General features: G+C 38.1%; 1 long non-coding RNA gene across 1 annotated transcript in view; it reads left to right on the forward strand.

Annotated features, from left to right (window-relative positions):
• LOC120888267 (uncharacterized) overlaps positions 1-15,290 on the forward strand; it is a 107,839-nt gene that overhangs the window by 62,694 nt on the left and 29,855 nt on the right. Inside the window, exon 3 of the long non-coding RNA XR_013440443.1 lies at positions 8,821-8,968. This is a non-coding gene — a long non-coding RNA (uncharacterized LOC120888267). The remainder of the gene's footprint in view (positions 1-8,820; positions 8,969-15,290) is intronic.

The raw sequence follows: 15,290 nt of genomic DNA on the forward strand, positions 1-15,290 counted from the left end.
CTCCCAGGCAGAACTGGGACTTAACTTTGAGGATGAAGCATAGGAAGGAACAGGTTGGGGATGGCTGTGCTGCTGTGTGGGGTGGCCCGGGTCATGGTAACCCTCTGCTCTGGTCAGCTCTTTAGTGTAGTTCTTGGAATTGTTCCAGGAGGCTAGTCTTGAGTATTTCTCCAGCCCACCCAAGTTCTCTGAGCTATCTAATATTTTTTTTAATAAATTTAGTTTCTACCTAAATTAACTCCAGTAGATTGTGGTACTTACAGAATAGAATACCCCCAACTATTATAGCTCCTGATATTCCCTAAATATACTTTATGACTATGGAGGAAACAATGCCTTTCTAATAAGGTAAAATTCAATTAAAGTTTTTTCCCTGCTGAGAAAAAAAAATGGCTCTAGTTTACTAGAAAAGGTTTTATGTCTGTTATTTCTTTGTTATTACCTTATTTTCATTTTCTGGGACATGTTTAGTTATAATGCACCCATAAGTTTTTATAAAAGCAACACAAAAATGATTATTCCTAAATTATAGGTATGGCTTAAATTTTATCTAGATTTTCCTTCATTTCATATACCTCCCTTCTCTCCATTGCACTGATACCATAAGAGATAAAAACAAATCATTATTACTCAATTTTGTGATCTCTGTTCTTGGTATTGAGCTTGAGATATTAAAAAATCATAACTGACTATAGCTTGCCTTGAAATATTCCTCTCATTAAAGTGTTTGCTCTTTCTCTTTGCTTGTTTTGACTGACAAAAAAAAAGTTTATGCTGAATTCTTATGTAAAATGCTTTATAATTTTCAAAATTCTGGACAAGTTGCATTTCTGTATTCACCACTTTTATCTTTAAGTTCATGAAATACCATTAATTACATTCTAAATTTCAGGAGAAAAAAAGTTATGAATACCTTTTCAGGGTATCTTGTAAAAAAAAATTTGACTATGTAAAAAAAATAATGTAATTTTCTTTCATATGCTTTTAAACTGATTTGACTTAACCATTTTTATTTTATATCTACGTTAATATTATTTTTCATGTGTCAGAGGCCCAAATTTCACTTTTGTGGAAAGTAACCTGCCTTTAATGATACACACCTTCATTATTAAATATTTTGTGCCTGAAAAAATTTCAGTTCATTATGCTTATTCAAATCATTTAATAAATGATGAAAAACTTTGTAGACTGGCCTCTATATAAGGCAAACACCGATTAACAATTGTGCTTTGTTCAGCTGCTTGGTTTCTTCCTTGATACTCTAAAACTCACTCTTCTGTTTATACCCAGATTTGCATGCTAGTGCTGCTTCTAAATAGCCAAATGGTAGTGACCGTGGTGATTACCACTTTGCCTTTCAATTTTTGCATCTCTAAAGTGGGGTAGTATATTCTATGATATAATGATTCTAAAATGGCAAAGAGGAATGAAGGTTGCAGATGAAGGTGCTAACTCTAAATGACTCTAAAAATGCATTTTTACATGGCTATTGTTTACCTAAAGTAGAATTGGTAGTATTATTAAAGAGATAATTCTCAGCACGACATCATTTATCATCATCATATTTTCAAATATAGTCTCTACTTACAGTCTCTACTAGTCTATTCTTTTTTTCTTCTGTTCCAATTTATATTCTGAAAATATTTTTCATGTGTATGTGCATGCATGTTTGTGTGTGTGTGTGTGTGTGTGTGTGTAATTCTTAGTATTTTTCTTGTAGAGTTATGTGGAAGAAATTAGAAGGAAGATTTTAGGGTTAGTGATAGCTATTTAATGAATTTAAGGTATTTGAAAGTGATACATCTTATTTAACAAAGTGCTGGTAATAATATAGAGTTTGCACCATTTTTAATTATTAATTAATTTTTACTAGCTGACATCACTAGCCTAACATCACAAATGAGAGTGAATGTCAGGAATAAAGAGAGAAACTTACTCTACCTAAGCAACTGAAATTTAGGAAAGTAGATGTTATAGCAACTAGCATTGCCTTAACTCATACACACTAAGACTGTGAAGTGAGGGGAAGAGGAGTTCCCCTGGAAATATGAAGGTACCACTGCCATAAGAAAATAAAGGGCAGACAAGTGTCACATCCATCAACTGCAGCAGCCACCATAATGATCCCCTGAATTTTAATCACACATCCTCATATGAGGGCTGTTGTATTCTGAATAATAGCCTCCCAAAGATGACCATGTTCCAATCCCTTAAGCCTCTTAATAATTACCTGAAATGGCAAAGAGGAATCAAGGTTGCAGATGAAGGTGCTAATCAGAAGGCGGCTAATCAGAAGGTCTTAAAATAAGAGATTGTCCTAGATTATCCAGGCAAGGGACCTTAAAAATGAAATGAGGACATGGAAGGGAAGGTCAGAATAATGCAAAATGAGAAGGATTCACCTCACCTTGCTAATATCAAAGATGGGAAGAAGAGGGCCTCAAGGTAAAGAATGCAGATGGCCTCTAGATGTTGGGAAGGGCAAGCACAAAGATCCTACCCAGAGCTCGCAGGAGTGAACACAGCCCTGCTAGAATCTTGACTTTCATTTACACCTTCCTTTGAGCCAGATGAGACCTGTCCAACTTCTGGCTGACAGGATGGAAGATAAAACATTCTTACTGTTTTAAACCACCGGTGCTTGTGATAATTTGTTACAACAGCAATAGGAAACAAATATAGGCACCTCTGGTGTGTTAGCAATTCATTTTAGTTATTGGGAACATAACAATGAAAAAAGATATGTTCCCTTTATAAGTGGGGAGAAAATAAACAAGGTCACAGTGTACCTTCCACCTCTGATGCGTGGAAGCGTGGGGTCGGGGGGATGTGAAGCTTTAGGCAGTCAGGGGCGGAAAACAGTTTTCCAAGGGGAAGAGTGGCCCATGTGGAAGTCCAGAGGGGATATCATTGGAAGAATTGGAAACTACCACGTATTCTAACTGATAGGAGAGAACTTGAGACTAGGTGACACTTGAGAATGGAGCAAAGAGATCACGAAAGGCCTGGTAAAATTTCCAGGAACTTTCTATCAGTTAAGAACAGGGAGTCACTAAAGGACTAGAAGATAAAGGGACCTGCCCAGAATCGATTTTAGAAGGAGTCTGTGGTTTTGGTGTGAAGGACCTATTAAAAGGATGGATCCGGGAGCAAGAAGTTCTGTTGGAACATTGCCATGGACCTTGGCAAGTGATAAGAGGCTGGCATCACACCGTGGCAGGCAGTAAGGATGGAGAGTGGATGGATTTTAGAAACAGAATGAAGTCTGCAGACTGGATCTGCTGGCTCTGGCCTGGGCACCAGTGTGACACCGCGATGCAATCCACTGAGCTAAGAATATAGGAAAAAAAGAGGTCAGTAAAGGAGGGAAGAGAAGCACAGAAATGACGTGTCCATAGTGTCACTTCAATGTCATATTTATCATCATCGTGCCTGGGGGCAGCAGGCACGATGCAGAGTTCCAGCTGTAACCATGTTGTGACGCATGTACGTGTTTATGTGGTCACTGTCAGTCAACTTCCCAAGGGGAGAGAACACTGGGTCATTCACAAGAGCCTGGGGAACACTGCACCCGAGTTTCTCAACACAAGAACATGACCGGTTCTCTCGCATACCCGAGTACATCTGCGGCCTCTCGGAGAACTGCCTCGTGGCCAGCTGGAGCCAGAAGAGCTCGTGACACTCAGGAGGGGAGAGAAGAGCTTCTGACACTCAGCAGGAAGCAGAAGGTCACCCCTGTGGTCATAAGTTAGGAAACTTCAAAGAGGCCATGTGAAAAGGGTACTGATAGAACACATTTGCAAATAATTACTGTATCCAGTAACACATGAAGGAAGTGCTCTGTTGATTTCAATCATCCTTTCTCAAACTACTGAAAGCAGCACTGTCTCAGGTGGAGGGGCTGGGTTTTCTCAGCAATCTCAAGTGCCTAGAACAGTGCCTGGAACACCGTTGGTGCTCAAGTGTTTATTTTGGTATGTGCTAAGTCCTGTTTTAAGAGCAAATTCTGACAACGCCCCCTTTCAGAGAGTTCAACCATCCTGACTTGAGGATAAGAAAACAGGCTGAGATCCCAATATTCAAACTCAGATCTGATTACAAAGCTCATTATTGCAATTGTTCTATTACACTGCATTTATAGGACCTGCAGAGCACCTGCATGATGATATACCTGAAAACTCAGGTCTGAAGCTCAAGACAAAAATCTTGCCCTCGGAAGCACATTTTACAGCCATTGGCATTTAAGTGGCAATTGACAGTAAAGGAGTGGAATATTGTCACATGGGCAGTAACTCAAACCTTTGGACTATAGTCTCAGGGACAGATACCTTTACAGTGACCCACCACACACCACACACACACACACACACACACACACACACACCCTTATTAATTGTGATATATGCTATTGTTTCCAATTTTCTTTTCTTTTGTGCAGTTCTATTTCATTTTAAAATGCCCATTAGACTTATTCCATGATCCCACAATGGGTTGTCTGTGAAGTTTGAAAACCACTTCAAACTACAAATGAAGGAGTTGCCCAACAGCAACCCACTGACCATTTCTGGCATGGAGACAGGTCCTCTGAGGCAGACTGTTCCTGTATGCAGATGTGTTATGCTGAGCAAAATTTTAAATATCAAAGATGTCAACTGAAAGCCTGGATTTTCATATTCTTTTGAGAAATGGACAATTTTCACTAGTAGTCCTGTTATCTATTGGTCAATATTGCCAGCTGGCTGGATGGTGATATGAGCTGGGTACAAAGGAACTGGCTGTATCAATAACTAAGAAAACGGCAAAGAAACCACAGAGCACACAGAAATTCCTTTTGCGGGAATCAGCGACAGCTCGACAGACAACCTAAGGGTCTGTTGGAGAGAGCACTTGCACCTGGATTCTCTTTATTTTTATAGGGAGGACGTGCACAAGGAGGTTCCATGGAATGTTCTTCACCAAATAAGGCAAGGAAATCAGGTTTCAGGGGGTTGCCCATCCCCATTAGATAACTCCCAGGGAGGACTTGAAGCAGGCTCCATTGCTGAACAAGGGTAAAGGCCACTTGCCCTGCACAGCTTTCATGTGCATGCCAGACCAGTACCCCCATTGCTCCAGGGAGGGGGAGCAAGCTCAGCCCAGGGGCAAAGTGTGGCTCCCCATAAGCCAACATTGACTAGAGCTGAGACACAGGGGATTCCTCCCTCTCCACAGACTCAGCTGGCCCCTCCTAGCTTCCTGACAATGAATATCAGCTGCCACTAAAGATTGTGCTTGAGGATTTTTGTTGTTGTTATTTGTTTCCTTTTCAATGAAAAGCTATTTCTTTACTGTATATATGATGGTAATACTGAGAGAGTCTATGACTTGTCTTTCGTACCACCTGCCTGCTTGTTCATGTAATCTGAAGATCCTGTAAGGCCTTGGCTTTATGATCTGCAGTGAGGAGTGTTAAAGACCCAACATTGGAGGCCCAAGTAATTCCCACAATGAAAGAAAGAGGGAGAAATGCACCAGAAAGATACTAGAAAAGAATAACCAGAGGGTTAAGGAAAAACCCATAAGAATAGGACAGTAAGAACACCAGGGTCAAGAGCTTTTCATCAGACTGTGTGATATTTTTAAGGTCAGAGACTTTTGTGGATCTACTTGGCAAAACCTGCCAAAGAAGATTCTGTTCTTTTCAGATGATTCATCTCAGTGTCTAACTTCCCCCGCTGTTAAGAAGAAACATAAATAAAGGTGTTCAGAGATGGGACCTGTCTTAACATGCTGGAGTTTAAAGCATGAGGATACCAAATGCAGCATCCAGACATTATTTTGGCAAAGGTATTTTTTTTAGATTGAATGAGAAGGTGGCTCTTGCACATGTACTCTATTTGGAATAGGGTTGCTGACAGAGGTGGCAATGGAAGCCCCTGTGTCAATGTGGTTTGGGACTGAGCAGTCTAGCATAACTCTAAATATCCTTTGGAGACTATCGCAAGCCACTCCTCACGGATGAGCCCAGGAGCATACTACTGAGGTCAGAAGTGGCACATGATAATATTCTTATTCATCCTTGCATCTGTTCAAATATTGGCTACCCTTCATGGCTAATCTTTGTGGGGTGGAAATATGTCCTTGTCTCTGTTTGGGGTATTCTAACAAAACACCATAAAGTAGGTGGCTTACACACAGCAAAACTTCATTTTTTCACAGTTTCGGAGGTGAGAAGTCATAAGATCAAAAACCCCAGGGTAGATTACTGTCTGGTGAAGATCTACTTTATGGTTCACAGATGGTGACTTCTCACTAAATCCAATACATAATAGAAGAGATGAGGGGTTACTCTTGGGCTTTTTTTTTTTATAGGGGCACTCATCTCTTTCATGAGAGCTACACCCTTGTAATATAATCACCTGGGTTTCCCTACCTCTTAATTCTATCACCTTAGTGATCAGAATTTGAACAAATAAATTTAGGAGTAGGAGGTAAACATTCAGATCACAATAATATGATGTAAGATAAATTGAAGTCCTGGGTATGAAACTTTGGGAGGGTTAGGTTACATAGGGAAGGCATTTGTACTCAGCATTAACCATGGGTACTCTCTGCAGTGCCTGGAATATTATATCGTTGGGAAAAAAATTGGAGGGGTTAAATTTCAATTGTACTAGGAAAGAATCAAAAGATATAGAGACAATTTGAAGGAGGGACACAAAATAAGCTCTGTTATATGATTTAAAAAAAACAACACCTCAAACCAAAAAAAAAAAATTTAAAGAAATTATTTCTTACCATTGATCTTTCCTGTTTAATAATAACTGAAGAAGAAGAAGAAAGAAGAAACAAAAAAGAAAAGAATGACTATTCTTACTTAAATGTCATTCTTGGAAGCAGAGTATTTACTTTTCTTTTGTTCCTTCCAATCCCCAGGGAGCAATGCAAGCTGCAGCTTCTCTGCTTTTCATCTGCCAGGAAATAGCACACAAAGGCCCGGCTTCTGAGCAGGGCAGAGACATTTGTGTTTTCTTTTTTCTGTTCTCCGTTGAACTGAGCCTGTAAAAAAGTCTGCCCACTGTGCTGCTCTTGTATGGTGAGCACCACGACTTCCGTTTATTCTTTATGTATCACATTTTCCATGTCTTACATGCTAGCAAGGTAAAATGAATATGTGTTTTTAACGGATCACAGGTGCAAAAAGTCTATAATTCTGACATTATGAATGAAGATAGAACTGCTAAAATACTATAAGGGTGAGTTTGCCTGCAGTTAATATACATCAAATATGCCATGTATTAATTAGGCTGCCAGAGCATGAAATAATCCTAGGTAGTATACATTTAATAAATAATCATAGGTAATATACATTTAATTCCCTATACAGGTATTGTCAAGTATTAGGACAAAATGGCCAATATGATATATAGGGCAAAAGTGACTTATTTGTACTTATTAGTACAAACACGGTCACCTTTCTACCCTAAACTCATCAATCAAATAAATTCTTTCCTTGTCTGTGGAGGGACACCAGAGTATGGTTACTGTTGGTTTGAATCTGAAATGTCCCTCAAAGGCCCATATGCTAAAGGCTCCGTCACCAGCCAGTGCTATTGGGAGGTGGTGAACTTTTAGGAAATGGGGCCTAGTTGGAAGAAGTAGGCCCTCGAAGAGTACAGTGGGACCTCCAATCACTTTCTTTCTCTTTCTTTGCTTCCTGGCCTCCAAGTTTGCTCCACCATGATGTTCTACCTTACAACATGCCCAGAAACAATGAATCCAAGTGACCATGGACTGAAACCTCTGAAACCATGAACTAAAATAAATCTTTCCTCCTTTGGGTTGATTTTTCTCAAGCATTTTGTCACAGTGATGGATAGCTAACTAACACAGCTACTTTAGATGGAATTTCTCTATATGAAACACAAGGCCAACAAGGAAGGAGAGGGCCTTGAGAGTATATAGATGAGTGATGCTTATACTTAGTAAGTTGTCAGAGGGTGATAGAATGAAAGAATGAAGGCACATGAATGTTAAGAGCACATAGCAAGAGATAAATAAATAGTAGCTGCTATGGTTTAAATACATCACCTTCCATATTCAGGTGTTGAAACCTAATTGAGATGTGATAGTATTAAGAGGAGAGGCCTTTAAGAAATGATTGATTAAGTTATAGGTCCTCCCCTCTGAATAGAATTCAGGCCCTTATAAAGGAGGTTTCACAGTGTTTGGCTCACTTGCCCTTCTGCCTGACACCATGTAAGAGCACAGTGTTCATCTCTTCCTGAGGATTCAGCAATAAATTACCATCTTAATAGCAGAGACCAGCCCTCACCTGACAACCTAATTGCTGGTATCTTGACTTCCCAGACTTTTGAACTATGAGAAAATAAAATTCTGTTCTTCATACTACTGTCATTTATATCTAAAAATAACAAATTTTTAAAAAACTATAAAAATTCTGTTCCAGTCTCTGGCTGAGAGTGCAGCTCAGTGATAGAAGGCCCTGGGTTGATCCCTAGTACCCCTCCACCCACTACCCATTACCCATTACCATTAAAATAAAGTAAATAAAATAAATCACTGTGCTTAAGGAGCTTAAGTATTTTTGTTATGGCAGCACAAAATGGACTGAGATAGAAACTCTTATAATTAGCATAGAATGACCTTCAATTGAAATTGTCTTGCTACTTAAACAATAACATTGATGTTTTCTTCTATTTGCACATCTTTTATCCTAGGCTTACTCATGTATTGGCCTATTATTCATCCCCAGGAAACTTTGGTGAGGCAGTGATATAAGATTCTTATTATACTTTTATTATTATTTTCATTTTATAGGTAAAGGAATCAAGATGTAGAGACCCATCTGTGATCACTCAGCCAGGGAATGCAACTTCTGGGTCAGGAATCTCAGTGGATTCTCCATTGAGAATGGGTGCTCACCAAGGAGATTTTGTGGTTATGAAGTCTTGGCTTTGCCTTGGAGGTAAATCTTTTCATCATTCTTTTATAGCTACCTATTGACACTTGAGCGCATTAGGATTTTTTGTAGAGCTCTTTATATTTTATGAGGCTAATTTAACCAGTGGAGAGATTGGTCAAGTTTTTTTTTTTAACCAGTCATTGGCTTAGAAAATATTTATCAGGGAGAGAATAGAAGGATTGTTAAGTAAAGATTTGCTATGGGCATAGCAAGATCCAATGAATTTTCAACTCATGACTAATCATAAAATATAAAAAGCAATGGTTTGCTTTTCACAGTGTATGATTTTATGGAGATAGGACCCACTTTCCACTACAAAGCCTCAAAGGTTAGAGACTATTTTTTCATTATTTACCTTCAATTAGGGTTGTGAACATGTGGCCAAGATTGCTAATGCAAGGAAATTTAAGCATAGAGAAAAAGAAAGAATCAGAGTCAGTGAGAGTTTAGCACCAAGTAACAGTTGAGGTGGTAGTAACGCTGGTAGGATGTCCTGTGGCCATGACTCTGTGACTAGCAGCACCACTAGAAGTAGCATCATTCTGGCAAGACTGTTACTTCATGTTATTTTGGTGGTCATTATAGCCTTATAGCCTTGATCTAACCTTATTTCTTGAGTTATCCTGACTATTTTGTGAGATTCTTGATATCCTTCTGTTTTATTTAGAGTTCTTCAGAGAAATAACAAATCAGGTATGTGTGTGTGTGCACGCGCAAAATGGGAAATGTCTCATGTGGTTATGGAAACTAACAAGTACCAAGCTCTGGAGGGTGAGTCAGTAAGCTGGAGACACAGGGTATCTGGTGGTGTAGGTCTAGTCTGAAACCTAGTAGACTCTAGACCCAGGAAGACTCAGTGTTCAACTGAAGTGACAAAGAAGGAAAAAAACAGTATCCCAAAGTCAATCAGGTAGAAAACTTCTCTTTCACAGGGGAGATCAGTCTTTTTGTTCTATTCAGAACTTCAGCTGATTAGATGACTCATCTACACTGGGCAGAGGAGACGGGGGAACTTCTGCTTTCCTCAGTCTACTAACTTAACTGTTAACCTCATCTAAAATCACCATAACAGAAACATCCATAATAATGTTTGAATAAATATCTCTGCACCTGGTGACCCAGACACATAAAATTAACTACCATACCTTTCTGCTGCAGTCTACTAAAGTCAGTTTCTATTGCTTGCAAATAGAAATCCCGATTGACCAGTGGCACAGATGAATTGATTTGTTCACGTAAACAATACTTATGGACTGAGAACTATGTATTAGTCACTGTTCTAGGGGTGAAGAATACAACAGGGAATGTGATTGTTTGCCTCTATGGAGATAAAGTTTCAGTGAGTAGAAAGTCAATAAAATAAGAAAATATGTGAATAAAATAGTGTCAGCCAGGGATAAGTGGTATGGAAATACAAATAGACCTATTGGAAAGTAACTAACTAGTGAGCAGAATTAGAAGGTTAGAGGATCTCTCTGAAAAAATGATACTTGAGGCCTGAATGCAAAAAATAGACAGCCATGGGAAGGTCTAAGGGCAGAATAAGTAGCAGAGCAAGGGTTCTCCAGTAGGACTGGACTTATGACTGAACAGTTGTAGTTGGACCAGGTGTGGAAAGGGGTAGTGGTGCAAGAAGAAGTCACATAGAGACCAATCTCATAGGGTCTTGTAGACTCTCAGTGGGGTTCAAAGCTCAATTGACAACACTTGTGGAAGAGAGAGGAAATAATTCACACTTTTAAAAAAAATGGCTTTGGAGCTCCATGGAAAATGGATCATAAAAAGATCAGGGTGAAAACCAGCAAACATGTTTGGTACCTGCTTCAGGAGTTCAGGTGAGATAGAACAGACTCTACAAAGGATTTTCCTTCAGGCCCAAGATGTAGAAGTTTAGTGGAGGCAAAGTGAAGAAAGCATATGCCTTGAGCTGCTTATCTAACATCTCTGGAAAAGCACTTCTATTAATTCAAGGGCACCATGAGCCAGGGCCACCAAGTAAATACTTGAATAAATACTTCCATTTCCAAGCAATTGAGAAGGTCAAGGCAGTTTCTTTGTTCAATTTTTCTGTAATTTTCCATTCCATTCAGCTGAAAAGAATAAGCAGGCAAACATTGCTGCTCGATTTTTTCACTTTGATAGAAACAGAACACAATGTCAGAAAAGGCAACATTTATTTTTTTCACACCAAACTATTTTCTTGGTTAATTCAAGGTTTCATGGCATGCAGTGTTTACTTGAGATGATAAAAATATAGGCCAATGCAAAACCATTGTGCAAACAGTTATTAAGATCTAGAATATTTATGTACAAATGTGTAGTGTATTTTGTGTCTATTTAAATATGTCTGTATTTTGGAAACATGGTGCCTCATATTCCCATGAGTTCTTGATAATCAACTCAGTAAAATCAACAAAAAATTATCAACAGTAAATACTGATTACATATCACTATTTATTGATTCTATTAATACCTCTAATGTTCAATAAGAACATGGTAACATGATAATTTATGAAACAGTTGAGTGAAAACGTTTTTACTTTGCCCTTCAACGTATTGTGAATTTTTTTTGTTGTTCATTTTTAACATTCCCAATAGAGAATAAAATGGGTAATTAGGGTGTTATCTCATTAAGAAATTGACTCACTTTAATCATTTCTACATACTACTAGATTGACTTCTATATGAAATTATTTGTGAGATCAGTCAAATACTTGTCAATTCAGCTAACATATTTTCCAGCCTTCTCTGAATGAATTATTTCCTCTCTTAACTAACTGTGCTTGGAGGAGAGGTATTTTTGTGTTTAGTCATATCCAATGTCATTTTAAATCTACCTTACATGCTAGACCCTTATACAAGATAAAATAATGACAACATCAATATGATCTTAGGCAAAAGATCAAAACTGAGAGGCCAAAGCATAAGATTAGGGTTTCAGTACGGTGACAGGTCCTAACTTTTATGAAACCTACTCTATTTTAGATATTGTTCCAGGAACATTGAGTAGATTAACTTATCAATGTCAGATCACAAAGGATCTGTAGCTGGTAGATAAGGAAGCTCCAAATAAGACATAAATATTATGTGGCTGACCCAAGGGTAAATTGTGTCTTTCCAGTTCCAAATATTTTGTGCTTTCTATATTGTTCTTGTTAATTCTTCTGCAGTGTTTCCTAAAATGACGTCAAAGTTTTCATATTAGTTCCACTTCACACCTATTCTAATTACAACCCTCCACATCAGAGATATGTTCACTTGGTAACTTAAAAACAATATTTATTGTTTTTCTTCTGGTTACAAAGTGACTTATACTTGTAGACAACTTGGGAAAACAAAGGAATAAAAAATAAATATCAGATACAATCTTAGCAATGTAAAAAATAACTTCTGTAAATACATTGATGTCTTCTGTGTCTTTCTCTTCAGTGTGTCTTGTACAAACTTGGGATTATGTTCCATATCCAGTTTTGAATTTCACTGTGTATATATAATATTGTATATTATTATATTTTTTTCTGTGTCACTAAATAGTCTTTGAATTACTTCAGGCCTTCATTTTATTAATATGGTGTCAACCACTCATTTCAATGCATGTGCTAGAATAGATTTAATCAATATTGCATAAGTGTATGTTTTAATATAAATCCATTATTCTTGTTTTAAATCATATTGTAATAAACATATCCCTATCTGTCCACACTTCTGATTATTTGCTAAAATAGAAATCATTATAGTAAAAATATATATGTTTTAAGGACTTTGATTCATCTTGCCAAATTTCTCTGGTTGTTTTCCATAAAAGTTGTAATAATTTGATCTTCTAGAAGTTTTCACGGTACAACCTACAAAATAAGCAAATTTGAGAAGAAAAAATGGCATCTAATTGTGGTTTTAAGTTAAATGTTGCCTACTAGTGCAATTGGGGCTTTTAAAGTATGCTTATTTGTATTTGCATTTTCTTGGCAGCTTGGCCCTCCACATCTTTGGGTTTTCCTAAAACTTTGAATTGGAAAATGTTTATTCCTACTATATTCACTTTTTGGAAGGATTTTAATTAGATTGGGATGATCTGGTTTTTGAATGCTGGGTAGAGCTCACTTGTAAATCCATTTCAGCTCATTTACTCTCTCTCTCTAGATTTAAAAATGATAACTCAGTTTCTTTAATGGTTATGATATTTACAAGGTTTTTTTGCAAGTCTGTTTTGGAGAATTAAATTGAGATTAAATAATTTTTCAATGGGCTTTTAGGTTGCTTAGAACTTTTCACAATAAATGTTAGTATTTTTTTGTGGGTTACTTTTTGGTAATTAAGCTTATCAATCTTGTTTTTGTTGTTGTTTGCTTTGTTTTTCAACTATCCCAGTTTTTTAGTTAAAAAAAAAAAACTATTCTAGTTACATTTCTTGAACTTTTTGTTTCTTCTTTATTTTTTGTGCAAAGTCACACATTTCACATCCACTGCAGTGTTTGAGGAAAGAGCTTGTCTGTCCCATGCTTTAAGGTGGGTTACACAGAGGCTGGTAGCTCCCCATCCTTGAGGAACCTGGTCTTAAGGACTTGTGGATTGTCTCTCTGAAACTCTCTCAGGAAAAGCTCAGGGCTGCTCCAGGAAAGGTTAGAAATTTGGGCCTTATGTGCAAATGCAGAAAGCATAGTTTTCAACATTATTACTTATTTAAATCTCCATGTCATTTGTTTTTACTACTTCCTCTAAAACAGACTGATAATAAAATGAAATCCCTTACACAATCATATGCTGATTTTTGCATAAATTTCTAAAAATGTTCCTCTTTTCTAGCAGTGTGATATTATTTTAATAAGCTCCTAACAGTGTGTGATGGCCTAGTTCAGTTTAGATATAAGAACGTGTTGGAAGTTCAAGAATTTACCTTTAGTCCCATAAGGATACAATCAGAAGAAATTCCCTCTGACCTTTGTTTGATGGTCTCTCCTTATCTTTTCTTTTTACAATGCTTGGCAGCTTTTAAGCTTTTGTTGCATTTTTTTAAATAGGAATTTTAATGGGTGGCTCATAAAGATTGTTGCAGACATGCCTGGTCTACTCCTTTGTTTGTCCAGAACCTTCTTTATCGGATACCTATTTATACCTATTCTCTATCTCATGCCATCTGGATAGACACTGTTGGCTTTTTCTATCTTGCCTCCCATGGATACAGCTCCCCAAAGTCCTTGTTTAAACTCTCTTCCCTTTTCCCCCTGACTCAAGGGTTACTAAGAACTGTGCCCCCACCTACGTTCTTCTGTTCCCTCCCAGCTCACTGGTGTGCACAACCGGGTTTAGGTTCCTGGAGAGGTACTAATAAACATTCCTTTGGGGAGTAGGGGAAAATGCTAGAACTACCAATTAGGTTTATATTTGTCTCACCCTAAACTGTTTTTGTTTTTCCCCTATAGAGTACATAATATAATTATAGAAGCACAGGTATAATTTACCAATAAACACTGTGTTTATTGAGTGAACCACACATGGGGTGTGCCACAGATCCAGTGATTTTCCAGAAGGATGTTTATTGGGGGATATTCTTAGAATCAACACCTGTGGGAGCAGAATTGCATCATGGTTCTCAATTGGGGAGGATTTTGCACACTGATATATTTAGCAACCTCTGGAGACACTGGCCTTTACTTGAGACCAAAGACACTGCTAAATACAGGTTGGCCACCATAAAAAGCTCAATATGTCACTAGGATGAGTTTGAGAAACCGTGATAAAAAAGAAGACACTGGGTGGCAATCCCAGCCCAGGCCTCCTTGCACTCTGTGGGGACCTCTGGTCCTTCAGTGTCCTATAAGGGCAGCCTGTATCCAGCAGGCCCATCATGGAGCACAGGCTGTGCTTGGGAAGGTCAGCACCTCAGCAGAGTGGCTCCCTTAGGCTGCAGGCAGTCCTGAGGGAGGGACTCAGCATGGGCTGCCGGCCCCTGCAGTACTGGGCAAACTGGGGCTTCAGCTCTGGAAGGTTATGGAGGGAGAGTCTGGGTGGTGAACCCCAGTATCTGCCATAGGGGAAATCACTAACTAGCTTTATTTCCCTTCACCATTGTCTCTGTTTTTCAAATTTGAATGTTAATTGACAAATAACAATTATGCATTTGGGGGGGTGTAATATGATATTTGACAAATGTTTAACATAAAGCAGTGATTAGATCAAGCTAATTAAAAATGCGTTGCCTCACATGCTAACGTTCTTGTGGTGAAAATGACTAAAATCTACTTTTTAAAGCAATTTTGAAATATACAACACATTATTATTCATTGCAGTCACCATTCTGTGCAATACACGGCTGTCGCTGATTCCT

This window comes from Ictidomys tridecemlineatus, chromosome 6 (genome assembly GCF_052094955.1).
Source record: "Ictidomys tridecemlineatus isolate mIctTri1 chromosome 6, mIctTri1.hap1, whole genome shotgun sequence".
Lineage (NCBI taxonomy): Eukaryota > Metazoa > Chordata > Mammalia > Rodentia > Sciuridae > Ictidomys > Ictidomys tridecemlineatus.